Raw genomic sequence first — 13,666 nt, 5'->3', positions numbered from 1 at the left:
TCCCTTAAGGTTTACTATCTGCTTGACTTGGTTCTTGCCAACAAAGATTCACTAATTAATAATCTTGAGGTTAATGATGAGCTTGGGGAAAGTGATCACAAATCACTTAGTTTCAATATATCATGGAATTACCCAGATAACTGCAATCAAATCTCTGTCCTAGATTTTTACTTGGCCGACTTCATGGGACTGAAAAATTACCTGGGTGGGATAAATTGGGATGTTCTGACTATGGGTCAGGTAGGTGATCTTGGTTGCCAATATGACGCTTTACAGAGCATAGTTCTAGCTGCCCAGACAACTTTTGTTCCGAGTAGGGAAATTAGATCTAACAAAAATGATCCCAAATGGATGAACAATAGATTAAAACATCTCATTGGTCAAAAGAGAGGCATATATAGGCGTATCAAAAGAGGGGATTGGCAGTTAATAAATCAATATATTCAATTAAAGAGAGAAATAAAGAAAGGAATAAGAAAAGCAAAAACGGATTATGAGGCTAAGGTCACAAGGGATTCAAAGGCTAACCCAAAAGGGTTCTTTCAGGGATACAGAAGTAAGATTAGGGACAAGACTGGCCCACTTATGAGTAACTCTGGTGAGATCACTGACAGTGATAAGGATATGTGTGAAATTCTCAATACCTACTTCCTCTCAGTTTCACCCAGGAAAATACTAGCGATATTCCTGAAATAATAAAGTACGTAGAACAGGATGATAATAAACTATGCACGATTGCGGTAACTAGTGACATGGTCCTCAGACAAATAGAGAAACTAAAACCTAACAAATCCCCAGGTCCTGATAAACTGTTTGCAAGGGTGTTAGAGGAATGTAAAGAGGAACTTAGCATACCTTTGGCTAATCTTTTTAACATATCACTACAAACTGGCATAGTGCCTGATAAGTGGAAAATGGCAAATGTAACACCTATTTACAAGGCAGGTGACAGGTCCTTGGCTTCGAACTACAGACCAGTAAGTCTTGCCTCCATAGTGGGAAAATTTACGGAATTAATAATTGCCGAAGCAATTCGTAGCTATCTTCATAGGCACAGATTGATTAATGAATCTCAACACTGTTTTACAAAGGGACATTCCTGTCTTACGAATTTACTAACTTTTTTCACTAAGGTGTTTGAGGAGGTAGATCATGGTAATGAATATGATATTGTGTATATGGACTTCAGTAAGGCTTTCGATAGAGTTCCACATCAGAGGCTATTGAGGAAACTTAAAGCACACGGAATAGGAGGAGAAATTTTTTCCTGGGTAGAGGCATGGTTGACAAATAGGCAGCAGAGAGTTTGCATAAATGGGGAGAAATCAGAATGGGGGCACGTCACAAGCGGTGTTCCTCAGGGGTCAGTTGTTGTTCACAATTTACATAAACGACATAGATGAGGGAATAAATAGCGACATAAGCAATTCTGCTGATGAAACCAAAATAGGCCGTCCAATTCATTCTAATGAGGACACTAGAGCACTCCAGGATGATTTGAATAGACTGATGCAATGGTCGGAGAAGTGGCAGATGCAGTTTAATATAGACAAATGCAAATTCTAAATGTTGGACAGGTAAATAACCATGCCACATATAAACTAAATAATGTAGATCTTAATACTACTGATTGCGAATAGGATTTAGGAGTTCTGGTTAGCAGTAATCTAAAACCAAGATAACAGTTAATAAGTGTTCGCAATAAAGCTAACAGAATTCTTGGCTTCATATCAAGAAGCATAAATAATAGGAGTCCTCAGGTTGTTCTTCAACTCTATATATCCTTGGTTAGGCCTCATTTAGACTATGCTACATAGTTCTGGTCACCGTATTACAGAATGGATATAAATGCTCTGGAAAACGTACAGAGGAGGATGACAAAGTTGATCCCATGTATCAGAAATCTTCCCTATGAGGATAGACTGAGGCCCTGAATCTGCACTCACTAGAAAGGCGTAGAATTAGGGAGGATATGACTGAGGTGTATAAATGGAAAACAGGAATAAATAAAGGGGATGTAAATAGTGTGCTGAAAATTTCCAGCCAAGACAGGACTCGCAGCAATTACCTGGAGTTTACCTGGAGAGAGTTCCGGGGGTCAACGCCCCCGCGGCCCGGTCTGTGACCAGGCCTCCTGGTGGATCAGAGCCTGATCAACCAGGCTGTTACCGCTGGCTGCACGCAATCCAGCGTACGAGCCACAGCCCGGCTGGTCAGGTACCGACTTTAGGTTCTTGTTCAATGCCAGCTTGAAGACAGCCAGGGGTCTATTGGTAATCCCCCTTACGTATGCTGGGAGGCAGTTGAATAGTCTCGGGCCCCTGACACTTATTGTATTGTCTCTTAACGTGCTAGTGCCACCCCTGCTTTTCATTGGGGGGATGTTGCATTGTCTGCCGAGTCTTTTGCTTTCGTTGTGAGTAATTTTCGTGTGCAAGTTCGGTACTAGTCCCTCTAGGATTTTCCAGGTGTATATAATCATGTATCTCTCCCGCCTGCGTTCCAGGGAGTACAGGTTCAGGAACTTCAAGCGCTCCCAGTAATTGAGGTGTTTTATCTCCGTTATGCGCACCGTGAAGGTTCTCTGTACATTTTCTAGGTCAGCAATTTCACCTGCCTTGAAATATTCCAGCAATATTCCAGCCTAGATAGAACAAGCAACCTGAAGAGTGTCATCATGGACTTGGCATCCCTAGTTTTGAAAGTTCTCATTATCCATCCTGTCATTTTTCTAGCAGATGCGATTGATACAATGTTATGGTCCTTGAAGGTGAGATCCTCCCAGGTCTTTGACGTTGGTGTTTCGCTCTATTTTGTGGCCAGAATTTGTTTTGTACTCTGATGAAGTTTTAATTTCCTCATGTTTACCATATCTGAGTAATTGAAATTTCTCATCGTTGAACTTCATATTGTTTTCTGCAGCCCACTGAAAGATTTGGTTGATGTCCGCCTGGAACCTTGCAGTGTCTGCAATGGAAGACACTGTCATGCAGATTCGGGTGTCATCTGCAAAGGAAGACACGGTGCTGTGGCTGACATCCTTGTCTATGTCAGATATGAGGATGAGAAACAAGATGGGAGCGAGTACTGTGCCTTGTGGAACAGAGCTTTTCACCGTAGCCACCTCAGACTTTACTCTGTTGACTACTACTCTTTGTGTTCTGTTTGTGAGGAAATTATAGATCCATCTGCCAACTTTTCCTGTTATTCCTTTAGCACGCATTTTGTGCGCTATTACGCCATGGTCACACTTGTCGAAGACTTATGCAAAGTCTCTATATATTACATCTGCATTCTTTTTGTCTTCTAGTGCATCTAGGACCTTGTCGTAGTGATCCAGTAGCTGAGACAGACAGGAGCGACCTGCTCTAAACCCATGTTGCCCTGGGTTGTGGAACTGATGGGTATCTAGATGTGTGGCGATCTTGCTTCTTAGGACCCTTTCAAAAATTTTTATGATATGGGATGTTAGTGCTATCGGTCTGTAGTTCTTTGCTATTGCTTTACTGCCCCCTTTGTGGAGTGGGGCTATGTCTGTTGTTTTTAGTAACTGTGGGATGACCCCCGTGTCCATGCTCCCTCTCCATAGGATGGTAAAAGCTCGTGATAGGGGCTTCTTGCAGTTCTTGATGAACACGGAGTTCCATGAGTCTGGCCCTGGGGCAGAGTGCATGGGCATGTCATTTATCGCCTTCGAAGTAAACTGGCGTCAGGATAACATCGGACAGGCTTGTGTTAACCAAATTCTGTGGCTCTCTCATAAAAAATTAATTTAGATCTTCGACTCTCAGTCTGGTTAGCGGCTTGCTAAAAACTGAGTCATATTGTGACTTGAGTAGATCACTCATTTCCTTGCTGTCATCAGTGTAGGACCCAACTTGTTTAAGTAGGGGCCCAATACTGGATGTTGTTGTCGACTTTGATTTGGCATAAGAAAAGAAATACTTTGGGTTTCTTTCGATTTCATTTATGGCTTTTAGTTCTTCCCGCGATTCCTGACTCCTATAAGATTCCTTTAGCTTAAGTTCGATGTTTGCTATTTCTCTTACCAATGACTCCCTACGCATTTGAGATATATTGGCCTCTTTTAGCCGCTCTGTTATTCTTATCCGTCGCCTGTAAAGGGAGCGCTTGTCTCTTTCTATTTTACATCTACTCCTCCTTTTTCTTAAAGGAATAAGCCTTGAGCATACATCGAGTGCCAAGTTGCTTTCAAGTTGGAAAAATTCAGATTCAGGAAGGATATAGGAAAGCACTGGTTTGGTAATAGAGTTGTGGATGAGTGGAACAAACTCCCGAGTACAGTTATTCAGGCTAAAACGTTGTGTAGTTTTAAAAATAGGTTAGATAAATACATGAGTGGGTGTGGGTGGGTGTGAGTTGGACCTGACCAGCTTGTGTTACTGGGTCTGGTGCCGTGCTCCATCCTTGTGTGGAGGTGACCGGACTGGGTGGGTCATTGGGATAATCCGGGGGGGGGTCATTGGGCTAATCCGGGGGGGACATGGACCTGGTCCGCATGGGTCAGTAGGCCTGTTGCAGTGTTCCTTCTTTCTTATGTTCTTATGTATGTATATATATATATATATATATATATATATATATATATATATATATATATATATATATATATATATATATATATAAAGTGGTGATGGGGAAGTGATAAGCCCCTAAGGGTTATAGAGCGCCTTGGGAGAAATGTAAGGTAGTCAGGTTTGGCTCAAGGAAGGGGGAGGGTAGCTTGAATTCCTTGGATCAAGAGACATTCACCCACATCAAGTCCAGTGTAGGACCAGAGTAACCAGTAATAAATCGGACAGATGGGCCCAGGAGTTGTGGTTCGACCCCAGCAAGCAGAGCTAGGTAAGTACAACTAGATGAAAAAACTAGGCCTGGTCGTGGACCGGGCCGCGGGGGCGATGATCTCCAGGTAGACTCCAGGTAGACTCCAGGTAGACTCCAGATAGACTCCAGGTAGACTCCAGGTAGACTCCAGGTAGACTCCAGGTAGACTCCAGGTAGACTCCAGGTAGACTCCAGGTAGACTCCAGGTAGACTCCAGGTAGACTCCAGGTAGACTCCAGGTAGACTCCAGGTAGACTCCAGGTAGACTCCAGGTAGACTCCAGATAGACTCCAGGTAGACTCCAGGTAGACTCCAGGTAGACTCCAGGTAGACTCCAGGTAGACTCCAGGTAGACTCCAGGTAGACTCCAGGTAGACTCCAGGTAGACTCCAGGTAGACTCCAGGTAGACTCCAGGTAGACTCCAGATAGACTCCAGGTAGACTCCAGGTAGACTCCAGGTAGACTCCAGGTAGACTCCAGGTAGACTCCAGATAGACTCCAGGTAGACTCCAGATAGACTCCAGGTAGACTCCAGGTAGACTCCAGGTAGACTCCAGGTAGACTCCAGGTAGACTCCAGGTAGACTCCAGGTAGACTCCAGATAGACTCCAGGTAGACTCCAGGTAGACTCCAGGTAGACTCCAGGTAGACTCCAGGTAGACTCCAGGTAGACTCCAGGTAGACTCCAGGTAGACTCCAGGTAGACTCCAGGTAGACTCCAGGTAGACTCCAGGTAGACTCCAGGTAGACTCCAGGTAGACTCCAGATAGACTCCAGGTAGACTCCAGGTAGACTCCAGGTAGACTCCAGGTAGACTCCAGATAGACTCCAGGTAGACTCCAGGTAGACTCCAGGTAGACTCCAGGTAGACTCCAGGTAGACTCCAGGTAGACTCCAGGTAGACTCCAGGTAGACTCCAGGTAGACTCCAGGTAGACTCCAGGTAGACTCCAGGTAGATTCCAGATAGACTCCAGGTAGACTCCAGGTAGACTCCAGGTAGACTCCAGGTAGACTCCAGGTAGACTCCAGGTAGACTCCAGGTAGACTCCAGGTAGACTCCAGGTAGACTCCAGGTAGACTCCAGGTAGACTCCAGGTAGACTCCAGGTAGACTCCAGGTAGACTCCAGGTAGACTCCAGGTAGGTAGGTAGATGAGTACAACAAGGTGAAACATCTAGATAAGTACAACTACGTAAGTACAGCTAGATAAAACATCTAGGTGAGTGCTAGGTGAGTACAGCTAGGTGAGTACAGCTAGGTGAGTACAGCTAGGTGAGTACAACTAGGTGAGTACAGCTAGAAGAAATATGTAGGTGAGTACAACTATGTAAAACATCCAGGTGAGTACATGTCAATAAAACATCCAGGTGAGTACATGTCAATAAAACATCCAGGTGAGTACATGTCAATAAAACATCCAGGTGAGTACATGTCAATAAAACATCCAGGTGAGTACAAAACACAACTTACACTGACATAACACTTTATTGTTAACACAACTTAGCTGTTAATCCCTAATCACAAACTAATCCCATCTTCTAATCTAAAGCTCATTGAGAACAGCGCCTGTCATGTGTACTTACAGGGAAGTCAAGGAAAGTGGAATAGGTGGCTCAGTTTGAAGCTTATCTGCAATATGAAGCTCAATGATTCTTGGTGCATATAACCTAGAATGTATATATATATACATATATATGTATATATACATATATATGTATATATATATATATATATATGTATGTATGTGTATATATATATATGTATATATATATATATATATATATATATATATATATATATATATATATATATATATATATATATATATATATATATATAAGGATTTTTAATAGATAGGGAAGAGCTAAACCTGTAAGGTTCATGGAGTACCTTCGGGGGAAATGAAAGGTAGTCAGGTTTGATCCAAAGAAAGGAGAAGGTAGCTCCAGTTCCTTGGATCAAGAGACCTTCACCCACTTCAAGTCCAGTGCCGGGACAGAGTAACCAGTAGTAAATCGGGCAGGTGGGTCCAGGAGCTGTGCCTCGACCTCTATAAATATACTAGACACATAAGATTAACAAAATATTATCGAAAATATTTAAAACAAATATCTTACATAAACGTTAACAAATTTATTTCGGTACAAAAACATTGATAACTAAAGTGCGAGTTAATTGTCTGTATAAATACTTAATATTAGACGTAGAACACTTTGATCTCAGTGCTCTTGTCTCAGTCACCAGGACGTCTAGTTCAACGCTCACCACAATGCTCTTGTCTCAGTCACCAGGACGTCTAGTTCAACGCTCACCACAATGCTCTTGTCTCAGTCACCAGGACGTCTAGTTCAACGCTCACCACAATGCTCTTGTCTCAGTCACCAGGACGTCTAGTTCAATGCTCACCACAATGCTCTTGTCTCAGTCACCAGGACGTCTAGTTCAACGCTCACCACAATGCTCTTGTCTCAGTCACCAGGACGTCTAGTTCAACGCTCACCACAATGCTCTTGTCTCAGTCACCAGGACGTCTAGTTCAACGCTCACCACAATGCTCTTGTCTCAGTCACCAGGACGTCTAGTTCAACGCTCACCACAATGCTCTTGTCTCAGTCACCAGGACGTCTAGTTCAACGCTCACCACAATGCTCTTGTCTCAGTCACCAGGACGTCTAGTTCAACGCTCACCACAATGCTCTTGTCTCAGTCACCAGGACGTCTAGTTCAACGCTCACCACAATGCTCTTGTCTCAGTCACCAGGACGTCTAGTTCAACGCTCACCACAATGCTCTTGTCTCAGTCACCAGGACGTCTAGTTCAACGCTCACCACAATGCTCTTGTCTCAGTCACCAGGACGTCTAGTTCAACGCTCACCACAATGCTCTTGTCTCAGTCACCAGGACGTCTAGTTCAACGCTCACCACAATGCTCTTGTCTCAGTCACCAGGACGTCTAGTTCAACGCTCACCACAATGCTCTTGTCTCAGTCACCAGGACGTCTAGTTCAACGCTCACCACAATGCTCTTGTCTCAGTCACCAGGACGTCTAGTTCAACGCTCACCACAATGCTCTTGTCTCAGTCACCAGGACGTCTAGTTCAACGCTCACCACAATGCTCTTGTCTCAGTCACCAGGACGTCTAGTTCAACGCTCACCACAATGCTCTTGTCTCAGCCACCAGGACGTCTAGTTCAACGCTCACCACAATGCTCTTGTCTCAGTCACCAGGACGTCTAGTTCAACGCTCACCACAATGCTCTTGTCTCAGTCACCAGGACGTCTAGTTCAACGCTCACCACAATGCTCTTGTCTCAGCCACCAGGACGTCTAGTTCAACGCTCACCACAATGCTCTTGTCTCAGTCACCAGGACGTCTAGTTCAACGCTCACCACAATGCTCTTGTCTCAGTCACCAGGACGTCTAGTTCAACGCTCACCACAATGCTCTTGTCTCAGTCACCAGGACGTCTAGTTCAACGCTCACCACAGCGCTCTTGTCTCACAGTCACCAGGACGTCTAGTTCAACGCTCACCACAGCGCTCTTGTCTCAGTCACCAGGACGTCTAGTTCAACGCTCACCACAGCGCTCTTGTCTCACAGTCACCAGGACGTCTAGTTCAACGCTCACCACAGTGCTCTTGTCTCAGTCACCAGGACGTCTAGTTCAACGCTCACCACAATGCTCTTGTCTCAGCCACCAGGACGTCTAGTTCAACGCTCACCACAGCGCTCTTGTCTCAGTCACCAGGACGTCTAGTTCAACGCTCACCACAATGCTCTTGTCTCAGTCACCAGGACGTCTAGTTCAACGCTCACCACAATGCTCTTGTCTCAGTCACCAGGACGTCTAGTTCAACGCTCACCACAATGCTCTTGTCTCAGTCACCAGGACGTCTAGTTCAACGCTCACCACAGCGCTCTTGTCTCACAGTCACCAGGACGTCTAGTTCAACGCTCACCACAGCGCTCTTGTCTCAGTCACCAGGACGTCTAGTTCAACGCTCACCACAATGCTCTTGTCTCAGCCACCAGGACGTCTAGTTCAACGCTCACCACAGCGCTCTTGTCTCAGTCACCAGGACGTCTAGTTCAACGCTCACCACAATGCTCTTGTCTCAGTCACCAGGACGTCTAGTTCAATGCTCACCACAGCGCTCTTGTCTCAGCCACCAGGACGTCTAGTTCAACGCTCACCACAGCGCTCTTGTCTCACAGTCACCAGGACGTCTAGTTCAACGCTCACCACAGCGCTCTTGTCTCACAGTCACCAGGACGTCTAGTTCAACGCTCACCACAGCGCTCTTGTCTCAGTCACCAGAACGTCTAGTTCAATGCTCACCACAATGCTCTTGTCTCAGTCACCAGGACGTCTAGTTCAACGCTCACCACAATGCTCTTGTCTCAGTCACCAGGACGTCTAGTTCAACGCTCACCACAATGCTCTTGTCTCAGTCACCTGGACATCTAGTTCAACGCTCACCACAGCGCTCTTGTCTCAGTCACCAGGACGTCTAGTTCAACGCTCACCACAATGCTCTTGTCTCAGCCACCAGGACGTCTAGTTCAACGCTCACCACAATGCTCTTGTCTCAGCCACCAGGACGTCTAGTTCAACGCTCACCACAATGCTCTTGTCTCAGCCACCAGGACGTCTAGTTCAACGCTCACCACAATGCTCTTGTCTCAGTCACCAGGACGTCTAGTTCAACGCTCACCACAGCGCTCTTGTCTCAGTCACCAGGACGTCTAGTTCAACGCTCACCACAATGCTCTTGTCTCAGTCACCAGGACGTCTAGTTCAACGCTCACCACAATGCTCTTGTCTCAGTCACCAGGACGTCTAGTTCAACGCTCACCACAATGCTCTTGTCTCAGCCACCAGGACGTCTAGTTCAACGCTCACCACAGCGCTCTTGTCTCAGTCACCAGGACGTCTAGTTCAACGCTCACCACAGCGCTCTTGACTCAGCCACCAGGACGTCTAGTTCAACGCTCACCACAATGCTCTTGTCTCAGCCACCAGGACGTCTAGTTCAACGCTCACCACAATGCTCTTGTCTCAGTCACCAGGACGTCTAGTTCAACGCTCACCACAATGCTCTTGTCTCAGTCACCAGGACGTCTAGTTCAACGCTCACAACAATGCTCTTGTCTCAGTCACCAGGACGTCTAGTTCAACGCTCACCACAATGCTCTTGTCTCAGTCACCAGGACGTCTAGTTCAACGCTCACCACAATGCTCTTGTCTCAGCCACCAGGACGTCTAGTTCAACGCTCACCACAATGCTCTTGTCTCAGCCACCAGGACGTCTAGTTCAACGCTCACCACAATGCTCTTGTCTCAGCCACCAGGACGTCTAGTTCAACGCTCACCACAATGCTCTTGTCTCAGCCACCAGGACGTCTAGTTCAACGCTCACCACAATGCTCTTGTCTCAGCCACCAGGACGTCTAGTTCAACGCTCACCACAATGCTCTTGTCTCAGTCACCAGGACGTCTAGTTCAACGCTCACCACAGCGCTCTTGTCTCAGCCACCAGGACGTCTAGTTCAACGCTCACCACAGCGCTCTTGTCTCACAGTCACCAGGACGTCTAGTTCAACGCTCACCACAGCGCTCTTGTCTCAGTCACCAGGACGTCTAGTTCAACGCTCACCACAGCGCTCTTGTCTCAGTCACCAGGACGTCTAGTTCAACGCTCACCACAATGCTCTTGTCTCAGTCACCAGGACGTCTAGTTCAACGCTCACCACAGCGCTCTTTTCTCAGCCACCAGGACGTCTAGTTCAACGCTCACCACAGCGCTCTTGTCTCACAGTCACCAGGACGTCTAGTTCAACTCTCACCACAGCGCTCTTGTCTCACAGTCACCAGGACGTCTAGTTCAACGCTCACCACAGCGCTCTTGTCTCAGTCACCAGAACGTCTAGTTCAATGCTCACCACAATGCTCTTGTCTCAGTCACCAGGACGTCTAGTTCAACGCTCACCACAATGCTCTTGTCTCAGTCACCAGGACGTCTAGTTCAACGCTCACCACAATGCTCTTGTCTCAGTCACCTGGACATCTAGTTCAACGCTCACCACAGCGCTCTTGTCTCAGTCACCAGGACGTCTAGTTCAACGCTCACCACAATGCTCTTGTCTCAGCCACCAGGACGTCTAGTTCAACGCTCACCACAATGCTCTTGTCTCAGCCACCAGGACGTCTAGTTCAACGCTCACCACAATGCTCTTGTCTCAGCCACCAGGACGTCTAGTTCAACGCTCACCACAATGCTCTTGTCTCAGTCACCAGGACGTCTAGTTCAACGCTCACCACAGCGCTCTTGTCTCAGTCACCAGGACGTCTAGTTCAACGCTCACCACAATGCTCTTGTCTCAGTCACCAGGACGTCTAGTTCAACGCTCACCACAATGCTCTTGTCTCAGTCACCAGGACGTCTAGTTCAACGCTCACCACAATGCTCTTGTCTCAGCCACCAGGACGTCTAGTTCAAGGCTCACCACAGCGCTCTTGTCTCAGTCACCAGGACGTCTAGTTCAACGCTCACCACAGCGCTCTTGTCTCAGCCACCAGGACGTCTAGTTCAACGCTCACCACAATGCTCTTGTCTCAGCCACCAGGACGTCTAGTTCAACGCTCACCACAATGCTCTTGTCTCAGTCACCAGGACGTCTAGTTCAACGCTCACCACAATGCTCTTGTCTCAGTCACCAGGACGTCTAGTTCAACGCTCACCACAATGCTCTTGTCTCAGTCACCAGGACGTCTAGTTCAACGCTCACCACAATGCTCTTGTCTCAGTCACCAGGACGTCTAGTTCAACGCTCACCACAATGCTCTTGTCTCAGCCACCAGGACGTCTAGTTCAACGCTCACCACAATGCTCTTGTCTCAGCCACCAGGACGTCTAGTTCAACGCTCACCACAATGCTCTTGTCTCAGCCACCAGGACGTCTAGTTCAACGCTCACCACAATGCTCTTGTCTCAGCCACCAGGACGTCTAGTTCAACGCTCACCACAATGCTCTTGTCTCAGCCACCAGGACGTCTAGTTCAACGCTCACCACAATGCTCTTGTCTCAGTCACCAGGACGTCTAGTTCAACGCTCACCACAGCGCTCTTGTCTCAGCCACCAGGACGTCTAGTTCAACGCTCACCACAGCGCTCTTGTCTCACAGTCACCAGGACGTCTAGTTCAACGCTCACCACAGCGCTCTTGTCTCAGTCACCAGGACGTCTAGTTCAACGCTCACCACAGCGCTCTTGTCTCAGTCACCAGAACGTCTAGTTCAATGCTCACCACAATGCTCTTGTCTCAGTCACCAGGACGTCTAGTTCAACGCTCACCACAATGCTCTTGTCTCAGTCACCAGGACGTCTAGTTCAACGCTCACCACAATGCTCTTGTCTCAGTCACCTGGACATCTAGTTCAACGCTCACCACAGCGCTCTTGTCTCAGTCACCAGGACGTCTAGTTCAACGCTCACCACAATGCTCTTGTCTCAGCCACCAGGACGTCTAGTTCAACGCTCACCACAATGCTCTTGTCTCAGCCACCAGGACGTCTAGTTCAACGCTCACCACAATGCTCTTGTCTCAGCCACCAGGACGTCTAGTTCAACGCTCACCACGGCGCTCTTGTCTCAGCCACCAGGACGTCTAGTTCAACGCTCACCACAGCGCTCTTGTCTCAGCCACCAGGACGTCTAGTTCAACGCTAACCACAGCGCTCTTGTCTCAGTCACCTGGACATCTAGTTCAACGCTCACCACAATGCTCTTGTCTCAGCCACCAGGACGTCTAGTTCAACGCTCACCACAATGCTCTTGTCTCAGCCACCAGGACGTCTAGTTCAACGCTCACCACAGCGCTCTTGTCTCAGCCACCAGGACGTCTAGTTCAACGCTCACCACAATGCTCTTGTCTCAGCCACCAGGACGTCTAGTTCAACGCTCACCACAATGCTCTTGTCTCAGCCACCAGGACGTCTAGTTCAACGCTCACCACAGCGCTCTTGTCTCAGTCACCAGGACGTCTAGTTCAACGCTCACCACAATGCTCTTGTCTCAGCCACCAGGACGTCTAGTTCAACGCTCACCACAATGCTCTTGTCTCAGCCACCAGGACGTCTAGTTCAACGCTCACCACAGCGCTCTTGTCTCACAGTCACCAGGACGTCTAGTTCAACGCTCACCACAATGCTCTTGTCACAGTCACCTATACATCTAGTTCAACGCTCACCACAGCGCTCTTGCCTCAGTCACCAGGACATACTAGGGTAGCACCTCAGGAAGGATTTGCAAAATAAGGTATAATGAATGGCTTTCCTTTGATTACGAGAAATATAGTAGGCCTATTGCCCTATGCTAGGCTGGTCCAACATTTCCTCATCTTTTTCTTCTTTATCTCTAGCATTTCTGACTTAAAATTTACGTCAGTCAGTCATCGTATTTACGACGACTGACTGACCACGAAAAACGTAGTGTAAAACAAGAGGAAGGTATTTTGGTGATTACTTTTTGTTAAATCACCGCTTGCCACCTCAGTAGGCCTATACTGATCATGTATAAAATACACGAAGGTAAACTATTTACATATAAAACACGTGTAACAATGACTGAAATCTAAATAAATAGGGTATTTAATGAAGTGATATCTGCTGCGAGTTAGAGTGACTTATATGCGTCCATCAAGGTCTGTCACACATGTTATATGCGTCCATCAAGGTTTGTCACACATGTTATATGCGTCCATCAAGGTTTGTCACACATGTTATATGCGTCCATCAAGGTTTGTCACACAT

This window comes from Cherax quadricarinatus, unplaced genomic scaffold, assembly GCF_038502225.1.
Source record: "Cherax quadricarinatus isolate ZL_2023a unplaced genomic scaffold, ASM3850222v1 Contig292, whole genome shotgun sequence".
Taxonomy (NCBI): Eukaryota; Metazoa; Arthropoda; class Malacostraca; order Decapoda; family Parastacidae; genus Cherax; species Cherax quadricarinatus.
This window is presented reverse-complemented; position numbering follows the sequence as displayed.